This window comes from Podarcis melisellensis, assembly GCF_964234715.1.
Source record: "Podarcis melisellensis genome assembly, chromosome: W".
NCBI lineage: Eukaryota > Metazoa > Chordata > Lepidosauria > Squamata > Lacertidae > Podarcis > Podarcis melisellensis.
In genome coordinates this window covers 36,146,981-36,169,950 of record NC_138535.1, presented here as the reverse complement: position 1 = coordinate 36,169,950, position 22,970 = coordinate 36,146,981, and the positions used below count along the sequence as shown (strand labels likewise).

At 49.0% G+C, this 22,970-nt stretch overlaps 1 pseudogene across 1 annotated transcript in view; it reads right to left on the bottom strand.

Annotated features, from left to right (window-relative positions):
• Positions 1-1,256: 1,256 nt before the first annotated feature.
• The window catches only part of LOC309361249 (inositol polyphosphate 5-phosphatase OCRL-like), a 67,054-nt pseudogene continuing 45,340 nt past the window's right edge, over positions 1,257-22,970 (bottom strand). The window contains exons 2-14 of the transcript in view: positions 21,479-21,596; positions 21,202-21,396; positions 15,955-16,137; positions 15,137-15,236; positions 14,768-15,018; positions 11,333-11,386; positions 9,395-9,498; positions 7,850-7,984; positions 7,240-7,350; positions 6,608-6,773; positions 5,586-5,794; positions 5,183-5,206; positions 1,257-1,372 (exon numbers count right to left, since the gene is read on the bottom strand). The product of the transcript in view is annotated as an inositol polyphosphate 5-phosphatase OCRL-like (transcript). The remainder of the gene's footprint in view (positions 1,373-5,182; positions 5,207-5,585; positions 5,795-6,607; positions 6,774-7,239; positions 7,351-7,849; positions 7,985-9,394; positions 9,499-11,332; positions 11,387-14,767; positions 15,019-15,136; positions 15,237-15,954; positions 16,138-21,201; positions 21,397-21,478; positions 21,597-22,970) is intronic.

Here is a 22,970-nt window from a genome sequence, read left to right as displayed (position 1 = left end):
TTCTCCTGAGGGGCGCTTTGAACATGTCCCGTAATACATGTGGATAAAAGGAATCGCCTTTGTTAATTTCAAAAGCCATTTTATTTCTTCCATGATTTTCCTCTCTTGTTAATTTATTTTGTAAAAGCAAGTGGGGTTTAGTCACCAAAGAGGTGGAGTCTGTGGTTTTGCTCAATAGGTCATGGTCATTTCAAGAGCCATAGGGCCTGAGATGGTTCCAGCTCTAATTTACGTGTAAGATTAGGAGTCCAAGAATGTGAAATCAGTACTGCAGAAGGTCAGTTCTGACATACTTCCCCCCTAAATAGTGGGTGAAGTCCTTTTGGAAAGGACTCAAAGGTTTCAAAGTGTCAAGTTTTGCTGTACTGAAGGACTGTCCATATCTAATCTATTAGAACACTGAACCCTCCTCCCCACTCCAGGAATTTTGCTATCCAGTTGCTCATCTCATTTCCATGGAGGACATTCCAAGAAAGAAAAGTGGGTTTGAATTTGGATAATAAAAGTTTCCAGTCGAGTAGATTTATATATTTTAGTGAAGGTAAGCAACTTAAAATGACCCCAGACCCAGTAAAACTCATTACAAAGAGAAGAGAAACAACATTTAAAAGCAGATACAAATAATGAGGCATTATTCTTTTCTCAAGAAGCCAGCAAAATTTCATCTTTCCTGTTTTATTTTAAGCATGCTTTTTATTCAGGTGTTTAACAAACAACAAGGTGGTAAGCTGCTGACTATAGGCAGACCATCCTTTCTCAAGGGCCATTCCAAATGGGATGAGGTACATCCTGGATAGCATGAAGAACAATCCAGCCCTGGGGTGCATAACGTGAGGTCGAGGAATGCCACAATGGAGAGAAGCCCCTCACCAAGAGAGCTGGCACAAGGGCTGAGAATTGTATCCCGCCTGCTTTCCACAGTAGCATTCCTACTACCCTTCTCCTGATTTGGGGCAATGGGAGAGTCAAATCATTCCCCGCGTCTTCTAGTGGCGAGTCTCAGAGAGCCGCTTTGCTAGGGATAGACAGACAATGGTTGGGAACACTTGGGTTCTTCTGAGCCGCTCTAAGGAAGACCGTATGCTGGATGTCCCACCCGCTGCGCTCCACCAAGGTGCCACTATACTCACAGCAGGAGCTCGTAAGAGCGAGTCGGTAGCTAAGATATAAATCAATTGGGACGTTTGGAACCTGCACACCCCAAAACTGGTACTGGATTCCAGCCCACACCCATCCTTTCAATGGTACCCTCCCCCTCAGCTCACCTGGTGGCAGGCATTCTTGAAGAGGTGGTCCACCAAAAGCCAGATCTCCTTGGCCGCTCAGTGGAGTCATCACCATCCTGGGGTACGATATCCAGAAACTGCTTCTCCTGGAGGTCCAATGACAAGGGGGACTGGCATGAGAGCCTGACAGAATGTGTGCCAGTATGCATTCTTTCCTTGCTCCAGCTGGGTGGACAACTCTTGCCCTCTGAGGCCAGAACTAGGGCTGGGTGATAGCTGACTTTCAACACGGTGATATATCACTAGCTAAACATTGCAATACACCAATATATCACGATGTCTGAAATAAGATGGAGCTATGTAGAGGCATTGGCTGGCTTCACGGTTTCCCCCGCATTGTGATTTCGGCTGCCCCCTGCAGGAGGGCAGGGGAAAGCTGAACCGGCAGAGTCCACAGGGGCTGCAGGAATCTAAAGAAGCATTGTCTGGCTTCACAGTTTCCCCCCACATGGTGTTTTTTGCATAGTACACACACACACATCATGATTCGCAATATATTGCCAGGTCAGAAATTATGAAACCAGTCTCACTATCTAGACTTCAAGCTGATTTGAAAATATATCGCCCGGCCCTAGCCACAGCAAGCATCTCAAGTGGGGAAACAAAAAACTAATTGCTCGCACCCCAAATCCAAGCTCCCCCTCCCCCTATTAATATGCAGCTAGTAATCCTCCCACTCCGGATGTGCAGTTCACCCAAAAGCTTACTGAATATGCAGCTGTGGACATGAGGTTTGGCTAACATTTTATTTAAATTGTTGGAACCTGCCCTGGGACCTTAGGGTGAAGGGCAGGAAATAAGTAACAAAAACAGCAACAGAACATGGATGGGCCTTCATAGGTTGATGGGCTGCAGCCCCAGCCAGCATGATGAGATGAGGGGGTCACATGTTCACCACCCCTTGTCTAGAGCACGTTGCAGAAGCAGGGGTAGAAACTGAGCAACAGCTGGAGCCCCAGCCCACGACTTTGTCTGGGCAATGCAGCACACAGCAGCTGGTGAACAATGCCTCCGGCCTCCTTCCCATCTTCCTCTCCAGGAATGTTCAGGGTGGTTATTTCTATCTCAAGCTACCACATTCAAGAGAAAGAGAAAGAGAGGAGGGGGGAGCAAGAGAGCTTTAGGAGCACAGCAGTGGCAAGCAGCCCATCACTGAAAGTGAGGCATCTAATGATAAGCCTGCATTTTTATCAAAGCTTATATATTTTATTAAGGCTTGCTTGTATTTAAAAATGAGCTTTAAAAAAAGGATTTTCAAATGTTTCATGCCAGGCAGAGAAAAAACCTTGGCTTTTCTCCTAAGACAAGAGGGCCCCATTGATTTATAGTAGAAAAACAATTCTCAAAGTCATAAAAAGGGGAAATTACATATGCTGCCCTTGCAGGCTGAGAAAACACAATTAGGAATGAGTAAATAGTAAAATAATACCAATGTGCCTCCCAGTAAAATGAGCCATATCTTCTTCCTAAGGTTGAAAGGCCAAGAGCAGTGAAAAAGACAACTGACTTGGCTGGAAGAATGAGAGTATTTTTTGGGAAATCTTTTAAAACATTTAGCTGACAGAAAAGAGAGCATTTTTGAAAAGTCTTTTCTAAAGCTGTTTCTTTCTTAAACTGAGAGAGTTAAAAAGGGCAATAAATGTTGGGAAAAGGCAACTGGCTTGGCTGGAGAAGAAGCTTCTTTCTACTTTATTTTTAGGCTGGAAAGGGGGGTGAAAGGGGGAGGTGTAAACTGAAGAGGTTTCTTTTTAAAAGCTGTTTTTTTACTGAGTTCCTTCCTTTTTACTTTGAGAAGCTTTATTCTTTTAAGAGGCTACCTATGATAATGTATGAAATATAATAGCTTAAATATATTGGCTTAAATGTAATTATGCAAAGGATTTAAGGAATGCTAGATTCTTATTTCATATGGTTGTAAGAGTTGTATTTATCCTGAAATTAAGTCAGCCACCAGCCTAGCCCCCCTGCCAGACAGAAGACGCCATCCAAGCACTCTTGATATATAGTTGTCAGGCATTTGTTTAGAAACCTTAAATGAAGGAAATCTTTCAATGTTGATGTGAACTCAAGATCCTTGACATCTGTTGAACATAAAAATGTAAGATTAAACATTTGTTTTAGAAGGCAATAGGGCAAGGAGGGCAAGAGGTGAGCTGGTAATTAAGATTCCATGTAAGATATATTATTACTTATTTGTCATATATATAGCTCTTTGTCTCCCTTATAAGGGCAAGGAAATGGGTGTATCTTTTGTGGGTGTATCTTTTGTGATTGGTTCTACCAAACAGCCAATAGGAATTTCAACCAGGCTGATTGGACAGAGGCAGCCACAGGAGGAGCAAAGGGGGCTGGATTAAGGGAATATAAGTGCTGGCCAGGATGGCAGGAGGCCAGGCCAGAGCTTGGTAACCATATACCACTGAGCCTCTCATTTATTTGTCTGACAAATAAATTAATATTTTAATTTCTCTATTGCTGCGTTGAATATTTCATTCCAGCTAAGCGTTAACCACAAGCAGAGGTGCTACAAAAGGAGTTGGCAAGGATGGAGAATTTGATCCCCTCATCCCCAGGGCAGCTGTTGATTAGGACCCAGTTCATCCCCCCTCCCCCCCCCCGCCAATACTCCCCGCCCCTGGAGAGAGAGAGAGAGAGAGAGAGAGAGAGAGAGAGAGAGAGAGAGTATTGGTGTGGGGAATGACACATGCTGTATCAGAGTCTTAGTGCAAGAGTAGCTGGTGCATGCTAAAGAACACAGGAGCCTTGCTGGGTTAGATCAGCATTCTGTTCCCACAATGGCCAACCACATGCCCTTGGGAGTCCATAGGGACACGGGGACAAGAGCACTCTGTCCATCATGTTCCCCAGAAACTGGTAATCAAAAGCATGTGGTTTGTGATAATAGTGGCAAGAAATAGCCCTGACCGGAGCCACTGATCAACATATCCTCCATGATTCTAAATGTCTACAGCTGTCCAAATTGACAGTCACCACGGTCTCCTTGTGGCTAGGATAATACACCCAAGTTGATCTGATTTCGAGAGGAGTGACATTTCCCTGAGCCACCCCAAAGCAGCCACTACCGCTTCCCAAATGCCAGTGCTCAGGTGGTGAGAGTAAGCCAGAGTGGCACAGCCTGTGCAGCAGTTGCTGAGCACAGAGACAAGGAGAAAACTGGCTCTTGGGGCCAGAGGGGGCTGGCGCCTGCATCATGAGACTGGGCTTTCTGCCTCCCGTGCTGCCAATCGCAAGCGGACCCAGAGTCAAGCAGCGATGGCAAATTCTGGTTTCGTCTCCGTTCTCCTCTGCCGAGTTCTACAAGGGCCACGTTGAGACTAGGGGAGAGACCAAAGCAGAGAGCTAGAGCCACCACCTGGACTGGATTTGAGTCAGAAGGCAGGCAGGTGCGGGTACCTGAGAGGAAAGTCCGGTTGGTGGGGTAGTGCCTGGTTTGCCCTAAGGGACCAGCTGCCACTGCATGGAGCAGCTGCTGATCGTTGACAAGGGCAACTCCATTTACGTGCCTTCGAGGCACATGCACACTGCCGCAGAGCTGGAAGGGGCACTGGAGGGGGCAAAAATGTCCCCCCCCCAAAAGCACAAAAGCGGCAAAGTGGCATGGAAACAGCATCTCGACTCCCTCCCAGGAGCTTTGGCACCGACCTTTCAGACCTGTGGAGAGTTGGAGCAAGGAGTTTTGCAGGGAGGCTGCTGGTTTTCAAAAGGCCTTTCAAAAGGGCTTCCGGGAGTTTAGAGGGTGTTTGCAGGCTTTTCCAATGCTGCCCCCAATATACGCAATTTCATTTAAATGCACGGCACCTCGGAACGCAACCCCCGTGTAAACCTGCTTTGAGCCCGCTACAAGAACATCTAGAGGATAGCAAACCAACTGTTACCTTTTCTAGGAAGCCGTCTTCTCCCTGAGATCAGAGGAGGAAGGCAAGAGCAACAGACAACCAAGGGTGTTAATGGCACAGGCCCTGAGAAGAGAAAGAAACAGCCCATTGGCTGAACAGAATCTGGGCAGATGGCAGGGAAATGCACACGGTTCAGTGGCCCTGCGAAAGGGCAGGTGGGAGGACCAGAACCTGGGATGACTCAGTCAAGGCAAACAAAGGGCATGAACAGCACACAGGAAGCGGATGCAGAGCTACAGAAGCTGAAGCTGAATGCAGCGGAGGACCCCCAGCCCCCACATTGCTGAGTGGAAGAGCAGCTGTTTTCCAAGCAGGCAAGCAGAGTGGGAAGGGTAGACATCCAGCACATGAACCTGCCAGGTAAATCAACCCCTTTCCCTACCAGGTCAATAAGTCTGGTGACGGGAACTCCGCCAAGCGGCTGCCTCATCCAGCACAAGGCTTCCAAGGAGGTCCCGAAGCAGCTTGGTAGGTAGCTCCCACCGATGGTGAGGAAATAGTCCTTGCCAGGGTCAAGGTGAAGGACAAAGATAGCCTCAATCTTCTCTTCCTTGCTGACGTACACATCCAGGGAAATGTCCACCGTCTCACCTAAAACGGGAGGAGGTCAGGTAGATACACTCTTGGGCACAGCCAAGTTGCCTTGTCTGTAAATTAAAAGTGAAGACGGTGAAGAATTGAACAGAAGGACACAATAGGAGGCTGCTGGATCAGGCCAACGGCCCATCTAGTACAGCATCCTGTTCTCACAGGTGTATGGGGCAAACCTTAACTTCAAGAATTAGGAGAAGAAGCGACTCAGTTCCCACCCCCACCCCACTTTCCTCTCTAGTCCTCCAAAGCAGCAGCTGCACAGAAGATGGTGACAGGATACTGGGGGGTGAGAGAAAGTGATCCTAACAAAAGAATATCAAAAGGGAAAGGATTTTTGCGCCCCCAATGTAACTTTCTTTTTTAGTTTACATTTCATTGAGTTTTTAAAGGTTTGGCTAGTTCTATATGTTCCCCAAGATATTTTTGTGCCTCCACAACATAAAAATACGATTATTTTTTTAAAAAAGTAATTTTTGGACGGACTGCTCTCACTGGTTCCCTGCGATGCCAAAAGGTGTTTGGGGACCCTCCAGCATTGCTTGGCTTCAATTCATTTGTCTGTGTGTCTTTGTTTAAAGCTGGTCACACACACTTTTACACTTTGGGCTCAGCTGCTTTGACGTGTGGCCCTTGGAGGCTTGAGCATGGGGCAATGCAGCCCACAAATGTTAAGCCTCCCCTGCTCTACCAAACTCCCAAGGTTTGAGGGAGGAGGGTTGGGAAGAGGAGGGGAAAAGGAAGGCCTTCCCTAGATGAGCCTTGGGGTCCCTTTCCAACTCTACAGTTCTCTGATTCCAGAGAGAGACGCGCAGGGCTCCAAGTATCCCTCGCAGGGCTCAGCGCGAAGCCATGGCTTCCAATACTGGCTGTCACTGAGCTGGGGGATAAAGGAGAAGTGGAGGGTGACCTGCCCGTTGTTTGTGATCTGGAACCTCTCCTTCTGCAGCTGCCAGAACTTCACATTCTCAAACGGAAACTGCAGAGCAAAACGGGGGGGGGGGGGGAGGAAAGAGAGTGTTTGCCTTCAGCAGAGGCAAGGAAACATGCTCCAGGGGGAAGTTTGTCCTTGGCCCCGGCCTCTCATTTAGGGGACTGCACATGCAACAGGTCCACGTGGGGCTCTCCAGATATTGCTGCACTTGCCACTGGCCATGTTGGCTGGGGATGATGGGAGTTGTAGTCCAGCATCTGGAGGGCACCACGCTGGCGACCCCTGGAGTCTTTGCCTGCGAGGAAGAGGAAGAGGCTGCCGCTCAGTGGAAGGGCATCTGCCTTGCATGCAAAGGTCCCAGGTTCTATCCCCAGCATCTTCAGGTAGGGCTGGGAGAGATCCCCCGGAAATCCTGGGGAACCGCTCAAGACTGAGCTAGATGGGCCAAGGCCTTCTTTCCCCCCTGGTCTTTTTGCAGCAAACCCTCTTTAAGGGGTTGGAGAGGATCCTATTCGTCCTTACCTCCCTCCAGGGAGGGAAGGAATTCGTTCTCCATCCTGTCCATCAACTGAACAATATCCTCAATCACTTTCCGGTACCGTCGGTCATCCACAACCTTCACCTATCGGGGGGGGGGGGCAGAGCACATTTGTTGGGGCTATGGACTAAAAAGGGGGGGCATGAGTTAAGAGCAATAAGGCCTGATGCACCCCCTGTTCCCAGCCCTGAAAGAGGCAAGTACTGTAACTCTGAGAGCTTCCCCAGGATGGCAGCGGCTGTGACTTCCAGAGCCAATGGGCTGAAGCCCAATGCTCCAAGCCAAGTACCACAGAAGCTCCATTGCATGAATGGTGCCAACGGTTAAGGTATACAGTTCAGCCCATGTGGTCTGCCATGCCTGCAGGAGCAGCGTGTACTCAGAACAGTGGAGAATGGAAGCCTAGGGATTTAACAGAGCCAAAACCTGCCCACTCCTTGCACCGGAAGTCATTGGCCAAGGAGGAGCTCTGTGGAAAGGGGCCTGGTTGTTGGTCAGGGCCTGCCCAGATTCGAGGAGGTGCCACATAGCAGGCAACTAAAAAGCCTGAATAGACGATAGCCCTGGCCAGGGCAGGTGTTACCCTGTGAGGAAGAGGGAGCTGGCGGGCTTGTGGTCGCTCCTTTTCAATTCCATGTGGCTTCGGTAGCTGAGCTGATTCACGCTGCCTCCTCGCCAGAGGATTGGCTCACACCATGCTGGCACACGGCACTTCCCACTGCAAGGAGACAGTTGGACTGGCTGAGGCAACACACAAGGCTCACACAGTCAAACTTTGGCTCCACACACGGCCTGTGATCTTGACCACGGTCAAGAGCTGGAGATGATGGGGCTTGGGAGTCCAACTTCTGAAGGGGCGGACCTTGCAGGTGTGCAGGCATTTTGCCTCATGGAGAGAGTTGTCAGGAAATCAAAAGCTGCCTTCTACCAGGTCAGAATGATTTTCTGACCTCCCCCAGTTTGGATTCCTACATTGCAAGGGATTGGACGAGATGACCCTCGTGATCCCTTCCAACCCCACAATTCATTAATTAAGTCTCCTCTGGCTGGCAGCAGCTCTCTGTGGCCCAATCCTTTTTCAGGTGGAGGTGCCTTTCAACTTGAGACTCTGCATACAAAGCATATGGCACACCACCAAATGATGATCCTTCCCCAAAGCAAGGGGCCCCGTTATTCTTGTTCAGACACTATTTTTTCAGTGATCCAAAAGACCCTTTCTGGCACCTGAAATGCTGCCCAAAGGAGCCTGCCGTTTTCCGGCTTCGTCACTACATGTTCCGCCTGTCCTTTTGATTTCCCCATTACCACAGCAAGAGCAATGAAACTAGCAGGCCTAGGTGGCTTCTGACAGTTGTCAAGAACCACAAGAATATGCCACATCCTGGATGGTGAGGCTCAATGGCTACTAGCCATAATGGCCAGAGAACATACTCCACCAAGAGAAGCAGTATGGCTTGGAGGAGGGGAGCGTGCTGTTGCACCCAGGTCCTGTTTGTGGGCTGCCCGAGAGGCATCTCATTGGCCAATGTGAGAACAGGATGCTGGGCCAGATGGACCAATGGCCTGATCCAGCAGGGCTGCTCTCATGCTCTTATGCCCTGGCAGACTCATCTTGAGAGAGCACCAAGTCTCATTCCCAGACTTCCTTGACACAAACAGGATTCTCTGCTTAAACACGCCATGAAACAGGATGCTGATTATCAGGACAAATGTGGGGGAAAGGCTGCTTGTGGAAAAGGAGCCAAAACATTTCCAGAGACTTTGAGCAGGGATGGCTTGAGGAAGACAACATATCACAGCCTTGCATTTCACAACTCGCCTAGCAGCCTTTGGCAACCGGGAATTCCATGCAAGCAAAGTGAGCAGGTGAAGGAGAGCTGGATCTCTCTCTTCCTCCGTGGCTTGGTGTCCATTCTGGCTGCAGAGGAAAGGAAGTCCGTCCAGCCCTCAACTCTAGCCCTCCTCCAACAGCTTGCTTAGCAGAAAGCCATGTTTAAAATATATGTTTTACTAGCCTGCTCAGGAGGATGGAAAGGCAGGACACTACTAGCATCTCAGCAGACTAGGAAAAACAAACAAGCCTTGCAGAAGAATGATTGAGAGGACTTACTTACAAAGGCTCAACTATCAAGCAGGATCTGTTTTAGAGTCGAATTTGTACGTCGGGATGAACTTGATCTCTCCCTCTGTGAAATCAGCAAAAGCTGTCTTTTGGGTACGCTGAATGTTTAGCTAAAGCCAAAAAGAAATCGCTTATCAGCAGAGAAGCAGAAGACCCCCTGTTGCCTGACAATGGAGTCTATTAACAGCCACTGTTGTGCTGGAAGACCAAGGTGAAGTACTAGTAGGTTAAAGGTAAAGGTAAAGGGACCCCTGACCATTAGGTCCAGTCGTGACCGACTCTGGGGTTGCGGCGCTCATCTCGCGTTATTGGCCGAGGGAGCCGGCGTACAGCTTCCGGGTCATGTGGCCAGCATGACTAAGCCGCTTCTGGTGAACCAGAACAGCACACAGAAACAGCGTTTACCTTCCCGCCAGAGCGGTACCTATTGATCTACTTGCACTTGGACGTGCTTTCAAACTGCTAGGTTGGCAGGAGCAGGGACAGAGCAAGGGGAGCTCACCCCGTCGCGGGGATTCGAACCGCTGACCTTCTGATCGGCAAGCCCTAGGCTCTGTGGTTTAACCCACAGCGCCACCCGCGTCCCTACTAGTAGGTTAGCCAAGTGCAAAAAAGGGGTATACCTGCTGAGATCCTATCTTATACCCAATTCTTAAAGGTACAGGATGCTTGTGCATTTTTGCCCCATGTCATCTTAAATTACTTTGCTGCATCACACGACAGGAAAATCCTCTAACTCAGGAGTAGCAGACACGTGGCCCTCACAATGCTGCAGAACTACAATTCCCATCATCCCTGATTACTGGCCATGATGGCTGGAGCCAACAGGAACTGCAGCTCAGTAACATCCGGCAGACCACAGGTTAGCTATACCTCCAATAGACAATCTTATATGTACCAATAATCCATACAAACTGTTAACAACCACCAGAATACACCCCCGACACTAAGAGCAACTGCAAAACCACCCTTTTGCATCCTACGTTGGCTCCCAGGACGTTTCTGAGCACAATTCTCAGTGTTGGCGCCAACCTTTAAAGCCCTAAATGGCCTCAGCCCTGAAAGAGTGTCTCCATCCCCATTGTTCAGCCCAGGCATCAGGGTCCAGCACCGAGGGCCTTCTGGCCTTTTCCTCACTGTGAGAAGCGAAGTTACAGGGAACCAGGCAGAGGGCCTTCTGAGTAGTGGCACCTGCCCTGTGGGACACCCTCCCGTCAGATGTCAAGGAGATAAGTAACTATACAGCCTTTAGGGAAGTTTTTAATGTTTTATGATGGTTTTGCATATGTTGGAAGTCCCCCCCTTGCCTTCCTTGCAGCATCCTTCTCAAAGGGCTAAGGCACGACTACGCTCACAGAGTTTAAATCCACCGTAAGGTGCAGCAATCAGGCCTGTTTCAACACAAAATACCAATGCTCCTTATGCCAAGTGGGAGAAAGGTCGTCAACATGATGAACACACAAACCTTGGAGAGAAAAATGTAAAACAAAAAGCACCAGCAATTTAATTGGACTTAATGGAAGTCTCTGCTGATAAGAACATGTGAGCAACGCAGATTTTCCAGACAGATGCAAAACCTAGAGCAGGAAACCTTAGACCTTTCGATATTGCTGGACAGCAGCTATGCTGGGGCTGATGGGAGTCCAACAACATCTGGAGCGTGTGCTGAGCTAGGAAAGCCCTCTAACTGGGAAACGGCAGAGCAGTCCTACTTATTCCAAGGCAACCCTCCAACTTAATTGGGACTTGCTTCTAATTCAGGTTGCACAAACCGGCAACCTTAAAAAGCATTTGTAGAAGTCGCAGTCATCCTATGTTATAGCTACACTTTGCTCCTAACTGCCTGAAAGTGGTTTCTCTAGCCTAGGCTGGGGTATCCCAGACAAAGGAAATAAACAGGGCAATATCCTAAACCACCACATATAACACAAAGATGTCTCTCACCTGGTCGTAGGTCAGAAGTCTCTGAAGCTCATTTTTAGTGATCAGATGACAATGCTGGAAAAAAGCAAAGCAACCACAGCTACAGGCTAGCTCACGGGGTCGGGGGTCGGGGGTCGGGAGGCAGCCTGCTGCCACTTCCTGCAATATGTAGTAAGACTGATAACTAGGATTGGGCAGTATGATCATATTAGGCTAGTGCTCTGTGAACTAGACTGGCTCTTGAACTGCTTCCAGGCCCAATTCAGAGCATCCCATTTGGCCTTTCAAGTGTTTCAAGGTTTGGGGAAAGGGTACCAGAAGAAGGCCCACTTATGTTTGCACTGCCTCTCCACTGACTAGAATCCCTTTCCCAGGGAACTCCTGCTCTTTCAAGCATGGCAGGGCCTTTTCAGTCATGGCACCCGACCTTTCAGAATAATCTCCCAAAGAGGTTCACCTGGCCCCTGCTTTGATGTCCTTTCAGCAAAGACTTTTAGAATTTCCCCTGGTTCTTGAATTCATGGGCAGGGCGCTTGTGGCCCTCCAAACCCTGCTGTAGTACACAGGAACATGGGAAGCGACCTTATATTGAGGCAGACCATTGACCCATCAAGCTCAGGACGGACTACATGGACTGGCAGCAGCTTTCAGGCAGAGATCATGCCCAGCCCTAGCTGCACACACTGGTGACTGAGCCGGGAACCTTCTCCATGCAAAATGGCCGCTCTGCTTTCGCGTTACTGCCCTTAACAAACTGCAACTCCCACCCCGATCACTGGAGAAGTTGCCCACATTTGCTATAATCTCATCTAATACATCTCTGCCACTCGGTTTATGTTGCTCTCTCCTGGCTGCTCTAGTAGAAACCTTAGTGGTGCAGCTGCAGCAGCAGGGATCGCCGACACTGCACCCTCCTGGTGTTGCTGAAGTGGAACTCTCATGAGCCCGTCAGCAAGGCCAATTCTTAGCAATTATGGGAATTTTGGTCAATCAACATTTGGAGAGCACAATGCTGCCTGCCATAAAGAAGGCTGATCACCGAAGAATTGATGCTTTTGAATTCTGGTGCCGGAGGAGACTCTTGAGAGTCCCAAGGACTGCAAGAAGATCAAACCTCTCCATTCTGAAGGAAATCAGCCCTGAGTGCTCACTGGAAGGACAGATCCTGAAGCTGAGGCTCCAAGACTTTGGCCACCTCATGAGTGGCCAATGGATCCAAACTACAAGAAAGAAGATTCCACCTAAACATTAGGAAGAACTTCCTGACAGTAAGAGCTGTTCGACAGTGGAATTTGCTGCCAAGGAGTGTGGTGGAGTCTCCTTCTTTGGAGGTCTTTAAGCAGAGGCTTGACAACCATATGTCAGGAGTGCTCTGATGGTCTTTCCTGCTTGGCAGGGGGTTGGACTCGATGGCCCTTGTGGTCTCTTCCAACTCTATGATTCTATGAGAAGAGAAGACTCCCTGGAAAAGACTCTGATGGATGAATGTATTGCCAAAAATGTTATTTTTGTTTCAGTCATTGCAAATTCTGGACAAGATGGACTGTTTCAAGAAGTGGCAGAAAGACATTTCTAGATTTGTCTGGCAGGGCAAGAAGCCCAGAATAAAATTTAAAATACTAACTGACGCAAAGGAAAGAGGTGGATTTGCCCTGCCAGACCTTAAACTTTACTATGAATCAGCAGCATTCTGCTGGTTGAGAGATTGGCTGCTTCTTGAGAACACAGACATTTTGGACTTAGAAGGTTTCAACAATGTTTTTGGGTGGCATGCATATTTGTGGTACGACAAGGTTAAAGCACATAAAGCATTTAAAAACCATATTGTCAGGAAAGCATTGTTTAATGTCTGGATAAGATACAAAGACTTACTGGAAAATAAAACCCCAAGGTGGTTGTCACCAATGGAAGCAAAGGCTCAGAAAAAACTCAATATGGAGGCCAAATGGCCGCAATATTGGGAAATATTGGAACAAGAAGGAGACAAATTGAAATTGCAGAGTTTTGAGAAATTAAAAGATAAAGTGCGAGACTGGCTTCATTATTACCAAATAAGAGAGGCCTATAATTTGGACAAAAAAAATGGCTTCCAGGTGGAAAAATCAAAATTGGAAACAGAACTGTTAGATCCCAAAACTAAGATACTTTCAAGAATGTATAACTTGCTGTTAAAATGGAATACGCAGGATGAAATGGTTAAATCTGCTATGATTAAATGGGCACAAGACATTGGTCATAACATTATGTTTGCTGACTGGGAACAATTGTGGACCACCGGTATGAAATTTATGGCATGGCATGTAATGCATTGAGAGAGAATATTATGAAAATGATATACAGGTGGTACATGACACCAGTCAAGCTTGCAAAAATATATCATTTGCCCGACAATAAATGTTGGAAATGTAAAGAAAATGAAGGTACATTCTTTCACCTTTGGTGGACGTGCCCAAAGATTAAGGCCTTCTGGGAGATGATCTATAATGAAATGAAAAAGGTATTTAAATATACCTTCCTGAAGAAACCAGAGGCCTTCCTCCTGGGCATAGTCGGCCAATTGGTGCCAAAGAAGGATAGAGCTTTTTTCATGTATGCAACAACAGCAGCAAGAATACTTATTGCAAAGTATTGGAAGACACAAGATTTACCCACCCTGGAAGAGTGGCAGATGAAGGTGATGGACTATATGGAATTGGCGGAAATGACTGGCAGAATACGAGACCTGGGAGAAGAGTTGGTGGAAGAAGACTGGAAGAAATTTAAAGACTATTTGCAGAAACACTGTAAAATTAACGAATGTTAAAATGATGTTGGATTGAAAATAAGTGGCATTAGCAACAAAGTTATTAAGAATATGCAAAAATGAATTGATAATGGTTGGAAATAAAGAGTTATAATATGTTAAGATATAGAGATAAGACAATGAATGAGGGTAAGGATTTGCTGATTTGATTATGTAAAGGGGATACAAAAAGGGGAGGTGAGAGGAGGTCAAGGAAACAAGCAAATGAGTTTAAAGTTATAAAAAAACAGATTTGTTTTTATTTTTTCTTATTTTCTTTTTGTCTTTTGTCTTTTGTATGTTGTATTTTTATTTTTATTTTTTCATGTATTTTTGTACTTATGTTTTTGTAAAACTTTAATAATTATTTCTTTAAAAAAGAGAAAAGACTCTGATGTTGGGAAAGATGGAGGGCACAAGGAGAAGGGGACGACAGAGGACGAGATGGTGGGACAGTGTTCTCGAAGCTACCAGCATGAGTTTGACCAAACTGCGGGAGGCAGTGGAAGACAGGAGGGCCTGGCGTGCTCTGGTCCAGGGGGTCACGAAGAGGCGGACACGACTAAACGACTAAACAACAACAAATGCTGCCTACCCTGAGCTACACACAGGCAGGAAAGTTACAGAAACGTGACTCAATTTGCTTCTCCAGATAGCGGAGACCAGCAAGTTACATCAGCCAAGGCTCTCTCCCTCCAAGCCCTCGAAACGCACTCGTGTTTCATGATTGTCAGCTGCGGCAGACCCTGGTCAGGGGGCAGGAAGCTCATCTGGGCACCGATATCCTTGTAATCCTGGTTTCGGCGCCCGAAGTCTTCCACGTGGGCAGCAAGGTGGGAATTGACCATGCAGAAGCTGGTATTGTTGCAGACAAGCCTCACGGCCACACACCCCTTGTTACCCTGCAGGGGCGGAGCAAAGATGGCTGTTAGTGAGCAAGCAGGAAAGAGGGGGAACTGGTTGGCAGAGATTAGAAAAACAGACAGACAGACAGACAGACAGACAGAAAGATCGACGTAGGGAATTCCGCTGTCAGGGTCTACTCCCCATCTTCCCCATGATGCCTGTGGCCACTGTCTCCCTCATCACTTCCTTGATGCGGCTGAGCTGGTCCTTCCTGACAAAGATGAGCACCAGCTGCACCTAGAAGATGCAAGGTACTGGGATGTCTACCAGCTCTGTTCATTGCTTGCTGTCCTGGGCCGGCTGGATGCAGATAGGAGTGGCAGGTGGCACCAACTGGGGATCCCCCAAGGGAAGAAGGCTCAGAGCCAGGGAACTGGTGGGGGGTCGTCCGAGGGAGAAGAGGGAGCAGACTGTGAGCAAGAGGAGGTGTTGGAAACTGAAGAGGCAGGAGGGCAGGAAGATTCTGTGGCAAACAGCAGCCCAGAATCCGAGGCAGAAGTGGAGGCTGGAGGCGGGGGTCAAGAGGCAGAGATCAGGCAGGCTGCTGAAGAAGCCAGGGGGTCTCCCCATCCTGCTGCGATCAGCTCCCCTCCCTGCTGGTCTCCCAGAACACAGAGAAATTAAGAGGAGGGAGCAAAGACAGGCAAGGTGTCAGAGTCTCAGGATGCTTGGGAAGGACCAGGGGGAGGAGGAGACTTCAGAGAGTGGTGGGTGGGTAGCAACCTTCAGCCTTCACAACTACCTCACTGGGGCAAGACCTGTTGGGAAAGGTTTCTGTGATCACGAGGCCTGCACGGTTTGGGTTTCTTTGAATAAAGAATGTGGGCTTCTTTTGAATAAAACACCACTGACACCAGGTGTTTTTTCTTGCTGACCTCCTCCTCCTCCTCCTCCTCCTCACTCCAGCTCCTGACAGCTGTCTGGCTGCTGAAGAAATGGGTGGGGTTGGACTTACTTTCTTGTACTTGGATTTGGAACGCAAAGCCTTTTCCACAGCTGTCAGCCACTCTTGCTCCTTTGTCGAGTCCAAGTAGAAGAAAGCCTCTGTGCTCAGGTCCAGCTCCTGGAACCGAATGCCCAAGTGCCAAAGAGAAGGATGTGGAAGTGCAGGAATAGGACTCCAATCGGAACAGACGTGCTGGTCAAATATGCAAAGACAACAGGAGTGTGCAAGGGCAGGCAAGATCAGGACCAAGAACAAACAAGTAATACCAGCCACTTCTTCCTCAGCTTAGCTATTCGGGGCCCCAAAGGAGCTTTGCTAATGAAAGAAAAAAAGCTTTTCCCTTGTATTTTTTAAGATGTGTCAGCCAGCCTGATATCTAAGCACTATCCCAGTAGCCACAGGCAACCAGAAATTCTTTGAAGGCAAGTGAGTTGGTTGATCTCTCCATTCTTCCTTCACCTGGCAACCTGGTTTCCAGGCTGGCTTTCCGGGAGCAGAAAACCACCTCTCAGATCTGTTGTGCCAAGCTTGTTTGCTAGAAGATTACCCCGTAACACCCTTGTCCTCTTTGCAAACCTCCTAAAAGGCTAGCCTTCTGTGTTTCCATGCTGGCCATGAAGGAATGGGCATTCCCGACTCTGAAAACAGCACAGAAATACAGCCTGTCTAGTAAAGGGGTAAAAAGAGCAAGCTAAACAGCCTCTGTAAAACAGTAGCATCTGAAGCTGCTAACCACATACTGATAAACATATCATAAAAGGAGACATGAAAAACAAATGGCCACTGGGTACTACTAACAGTGGGACACGGGTGGCGCTGTGGGTTAAACCACAGAGCCTAGCACTTGCAGATCAGAAGGCCGGCGGTTCGAATCTCCGTGACGGGGTGAGCTTCCGTTGCTCGGTCCCTGCTCCTGCCAACCTAGCAGTTCAAAAGCACGTCCAAGTGCAAGTAGATCAATAGGTGCCGCTCCGGCGGGAAGGTAAACGGCATTTCCGTGTGCTGCTCTGGTTCACCAGAAGCGGCTTAGTCCTGCTGGCCACATGACCCAGAAGCTGCACACCAGCTCCCTCGGCCAGTAAAGCGAGATGAGCGCCGCAACCCCAGAGTCGGTCACGACTGGACCTAATGGTCAGGGGTCCCTTTAACTTTACCTTACTACTAACAGTACGAGGAAATAACCAAAGCAAAAACTCAAAAACTTTGTTTGAAGTAGTAAGCTTAGCATTATAAGGATGACCCACACCAAGTGTTGGGGGGGGGGTGTCACACCTCCCTTTCCTCCAGCACAGCTTTTAGGAGGAGTTCCAAAGGTTTTGCTTCAGTTTTGGATTAACTGCATCTTGTCACAATGTCTGAAGCTGCACAAACCGCTTCATTTGAACCATGGCTCCTTGAAACAAGCCCATTTCCAATCGTGGGTTTACAAAGCTGGTCAAATGAACCACCTTAGGATCTGGACACACCAAACTGTGGTTAATTTAAAATCCAAGTGGAAGCTTCCCAATAGGCTTGGGGTGGGGGAGAGGTGTGCAAACCTGGAGGAGAGGCTGCCGTCCTGCTCATAATATGAAGCCACGGTTCAGTATGTGGCACCAAGGGAAATTGCCCACCACAACTAATACTTTCAATTACCCACCCATGTGGCCTGAGTGAACAGGACAGACTTTGCCTGGCACCCAACAATAAAGCTGTCATGTAGATGTCGCTTTCTCCAGCCCCAACTCTGATACAGGTTATAATAATAATAATAATAATAATAATAATAATAATAATAATAATTTATTATTTATACCCCGCCCATCTGGCTGAGTTTCCCCAGCCACTCTGGGCGGCTCCCAATCAGTGTTAAAAACAGTACAGCATTACATATTAAAAACTTCCCTGAACAGGGCTGCCTTAAGATGTCTTCTGAACGTCAGGTAATTCTTTATCTCTTTGACATCTGATGGGAGGGCGTTCCACAGGGCGGGCGCCACTACCGAGAAGGCCCTCTGTCTGGTTCCCTGTAGCCTCACTTCTCGCAATGAGGGAACCGCCAGAAGGCCCTCGGCGCTGGATCTCAGTGTCCGGGCTGAACGATGGGGGTGGAGACGCTCCTTCAGGTATACAGGACCGAGGCCGTTTAGGGCTTTAAAGGTCAGCACCAACACTTTGAATCGTGCTCGGAAACGTACTGGGAGCCAATGCAGATCTCTCAGAATCGGTGTTATGTGGTCCCGGTGGCCACTCCCAGTCACCAGTCTAGCTGCCGCATTCTGGATTAATTGCAGTTTCCGGGTCACCTTCAAAGGTAGCCCCACGTAGAGCGCGTTGCAGTAGTCCAAGCGGGAGATAACTAGAGCATGCACCACTCTGATGAGACAGTCCGCGGGCAGGGAGGGTCTTAGCCTGCGTACCAGTTGGAGCTGGTAGACAGCTGCCCTGGACACAGAGTTAATCTGCGCCTCCATGGACAGCTGTGAGTCCAAAATGACTCCCAGGCTTCGCACCTGGTCCTTCAGGGGCACAGTTACCCCATTCAGGACCAGGGAATCCTCCACACCTGCCCGCCTCCTGTCCCCCCAAAACAGTACTTCTGTCTTGTCAGGATTCAACCTCAATCTGTTAGCCGCCATCCAACCTCCAACCGCCTCCAGGCACTCACACAGGACCTTCACCGCCTTCACTGGTTCTGATTTAAAGGAGAGGTAGAGCTGGGTGTCATCTGCATACTGATGAACACCCAGTCCAAACCCCCTGATGATCTCTCCCAGCGGCTTCATATAGATATTAAAAAGCATGGGGGAGAGGACAGAACCCTGAGGCACCCCACAAGTGAGAGCCCAGGGGTCTGAACACTCACCCCCCACCACCACCTTCTGAACACGGCCCAGGAGGAAGGAGCGGAACCACGGTATGACAGTGCCCCCAGCTCCCAGCCCCTCTAGACGGTCCAGAAGGATGTTATGGTCGATGGTGTCAAAGGCCGCTGAGAGATCCAGCAGAACTAGGAAACAGCTCTCACCTTTGTCCCTAGCCCGCCGGAGATCATCAACCAGCGCGACCAAGGCAGTTTCAGTCCCATGGTGAGGCCTGAATCCCGATTGGAAGGGATCCAAATGGTCCGTTTCCTCCAGGCGTGCTTGGAGTTGTTCAGCAACCACCCGCTCAATCACCTTGCCCAAGAATGGCAGATTTGAGACTGGGCGATAGTTGGCCATTCACCACCCCGCAGAGCCCATCGCCCAGCCCTTCCCGGCTCGCTTTTATCAGCCAGGATGGGCAAGGATCAGGGAGACAGGTGGTCGGTTTCACTCGTCCAAGCAGCCTGTCCACATCCTCGGAGGTAACAGATTGGAATTGATCCCATGTAACAGGACCAGACAGAACTCTAGCACTCTCCCGCCCTGGCCCTGCTCCCACGGTGGAGTCTAGCTCCTTCTGAATCTGAGCGATTTTATTCGCAAAAAACTTTGCAAAAGCATTGCAGGAGGTCTTGGGGTCCCTACCAGGCCCCGGTGGTACAGGTGGTTCTGATAGATTGCGAACCACCTGAAAAAGTCTCCTGCTGCTGTTTTCTGCAGATGCAATGGAGGCGGCGAAGAAGGCCCTCTTCGCCGTCGCCATTGCCACTTGGTAGGCTCGACGTTGAGCTCTAACCCGTGTCCGGTCTGATTCAGAATGAGTTTTCCGCCACTGGCGCTCTAGCCGTCTCAACGATTGTTTCATCACCCTCAGCTCCGGGGAAAACCACGGGGCTGTCCGGGCTCCATGCAATCGGAGAGGGTGCTTCGGAGCCAGACAGTCAATAGCCCTGGTTAACTCCGCATTCCAGCGTGCCACCAGGGAATCAGCTGAAAGGCCATCAACTTGGGATAAAGCATCCCCTACCACTCTCTGGAAGCCAATTGGATCCCTTAAGTGGCGGGGGCGGACCATCCGAATCGGTCCCACCTCCCTGCGTAGGGGAAGGGTTGCGGAGAAGTCCAGTTGCACCAGGAAGTGATCTGACCATGGCACTTCTTTTGTTTCGCTTTTAGTTAATGTCAGATCACCAACATCCGTAGAGGTAAACACCAAGTCTAAGGCATGTCCGTGGCTATGAGTTGGGCCAGACTTATTCAGGGACAGCCCCATGGAGGCCATGCTTTCCACGAAGTCCCGAGCGGCCCCTTGTAAGGTCGTGTCGGCATGGATGTTAAAATCCCCCAGGACAACCAAGCTAGGTGTCTCCAGGAGCATATCCGCCACGACCTGAAGCAGCTCGGGCAGGGAATCCTTGGTGCAGCGGGGAGGTCGGTACACCAGTAGGAATCCTGTACTGCCCCTATTGCCCAACTTCCAGAACATGCACTCAGAAAACTGGGTCTTCCCAATAGGACGCCTGGTGCAGACTAATGACTTCCTAAAAATCACTGCAACACCCCCCCCCCCCCCGCCCACATGACCTGGGTTGCTGTGCGTAAGAGAAACCTGGTGGGCAAGCAGCGGCAAGGACAGGCCCATCTGCTTCATCCAACCAGGTCTCTGTCACACATGCCAGATCAAATCCTCCATCCACAATCAGGTCGTGGATGGCAGTGGTTTTATTCATCATTGACCTGGCATTGCACAGCAACACCTTCAGGTCATGTGGGTTTCCCTTGCTGATTACTGTATCCTTCCGGTCAGGACCAGACCTGGAGGCAGGGATAGTCCTCAAACAACGACTAAACCTGCCTCCTCGGTAATGACATGGTCTGGTCTTAGCATAATTCCTCCTCCTGCCCGTGATCACTGAGATCGGGTGTCCCAATACATCTCCCCCTGTGGAACCTGCCCCACCCAATCTATTGGCTGAGGCCCACTCCCAGGCAGCCATGACCCTTCCCCTTAAAAGGCAAAATACAAACTATATAATAATTTAACAGAATAATAATAATAATAAAACAAAACAGAACAGAACAAAACAAAACAAAGCAAGAAACAATAGCCCTGACTAAATGCTTATCCCACCCCAAGCAAAAATAAAGTAATGAAATAATATAATATTATAAAAAAAAACAACCACCATTTAAAGTGCTGCAAATTAAAAGCGATTAAAACATTTAAAACCATTGTGTCCATTGCTGCTGGTAGCTGCTCTAAACTGTAGTGGTAGTGCAGGCCCCGCCCCCTAGGCCGGATGGAGTTGGCAGGAGAGGGAGTGGTCCTCCCAACACTCACGCAAGCAGCAGCAGCAGCAGCCGTGTCCCGGAAGCCTCTCTCAGGCCTCTTATGCTGTGGTGGTTCCACTGGTCTTTGCACTTTGGCATGATCTGAGCTGAAATTCTGGGTGTTGACATATTCCTTCTCTCTCTTGGCGAGGACGTGCTGGATGAGTCCCTCTCTCTGTCCGGACTGCGGATGTGTGGAAGGCACAAAGAGCTGGCGCATAGTGTGGGTCATTGGGGTTGCTTCTTGCTCATGCTCTCCTTGTCACGGATACGCCTCAGGGAGATGAGAACACAACTCAAGTAGTCCTTCAAAGCAAGGAGGCGGGAGGGCACAGTACACCTCTAAGGCAACTTACAGCCTGCTTGGTGGCAGCGGTGGGGGTGGAGGCTCCCCATTTGCTGATTCTGCAGGTTTCTTTCCTTCTCCATGAAGTTATCCTCGAATCCCAGAATTCCCGAGAGAGGAAAAGACTTCTGAGGTTAGAGAGGCTTGTCGCCGGAAATCACCCCCCCCCTCCATTAACACGTGTAACGCACAAGCACCACACTCACACATGCACGCAGCTCCCCTCCCTGACCCCAGAGATGTCCCTTTAGAGGGCCATCTCTTAACAGCCTTCCGTAAATAAGGAAGCGCTAGTCTGACAGCTCTTCTCTACAGCGCTCCGCATCGCCCTATCTTTATTGTGAGTAGACCGGCCGCCTGAACTTTAGGTCAAACGGCGGCCGCCTCAGCCAATCAACATTGCCGAACAGCGCCCCTTGCGGCGGCCACGCTGGTACTGCAGGCTGCAAGCGCCTTTTCCTCACCTTTTGACAGCTCTCGATACAATGTTTCCGAGTTTAATTGACCGTGACTGATGTAATCAAAATGTAGCAAGTAACTTCCGAAAGGCGAAAGTACTTTGAACTTCAAGGACAATATTCTTTATAAATTCACCAAAAATCAGCCGTACATCGGATTTTCACCGGACCACTTTTATTTTGCTACATATTACAAGGACTATCAAAGGGGGGTGACCTGATGTGGGGCAGCCATAATCCCTTGACCGAGCGGTCACGTAGTCAGCGGCCCTTCTCAGCGGACGTGACTACCTTGATAGCCATCATGATGGGCTCAGACAGAAGGCTATCAAGGACACAATAAACTGCACCCTTTAGTGTATTCCATGCGGACTCGCACAAAAGGACTCTGACCGGATTCCCCTCAGGGGGCAGGAAACTTCGCCCTTCTCTTTTGTTCTTGTAAATAACTCATATGGGGAGGGGAGAGGAGGCTCCGACCAGGTGTCAGGTCACTCAGATTACCTGTGTAGCCCCTCCTCGACTCCTCCTAATATTAATGTAATCATGATGTAAATGTGATGTAATTCTGGGGGTGTAGCATAGGGGATTAGCAACTAATAAAAGTTAGGGTCTCCCTTTGTTCGGGGCTTCCATCTTGCTTCACCTCGTGGGCGGTGGGAGTCCTGTCGCGACAGTCTTTTCTTGAATAAAGACCGAGCCTACTGGCTGCTGTTTTGCTCTGAATTGCTCTGGTCGGTGTCTTCATTTGTCCAAGAGAGCCCTCGGACTTTCCTGTAACAGGCTTCAGAACCGTTTGGGGAAGTTTCGGGAAAGGAACTTAGAAAATACTTAACTGCAGGAAAATGTTCCTGCCTCCCCACAGCACCACATTTGCCGGACAATTGCCTCTCAGCTTATGCATGTTTAGGAAGGATTGTGGAGGCAAGAGGTCCTCCCCTCAAGGCCTTTTCCTCTAAAGGAGGTAGACTGGTCTTCTCCAATCCTCTGGCCACTGCTGAGCTTTCCAAACTTGCTGGCATATTGCGTGTAGCACCTTAACAG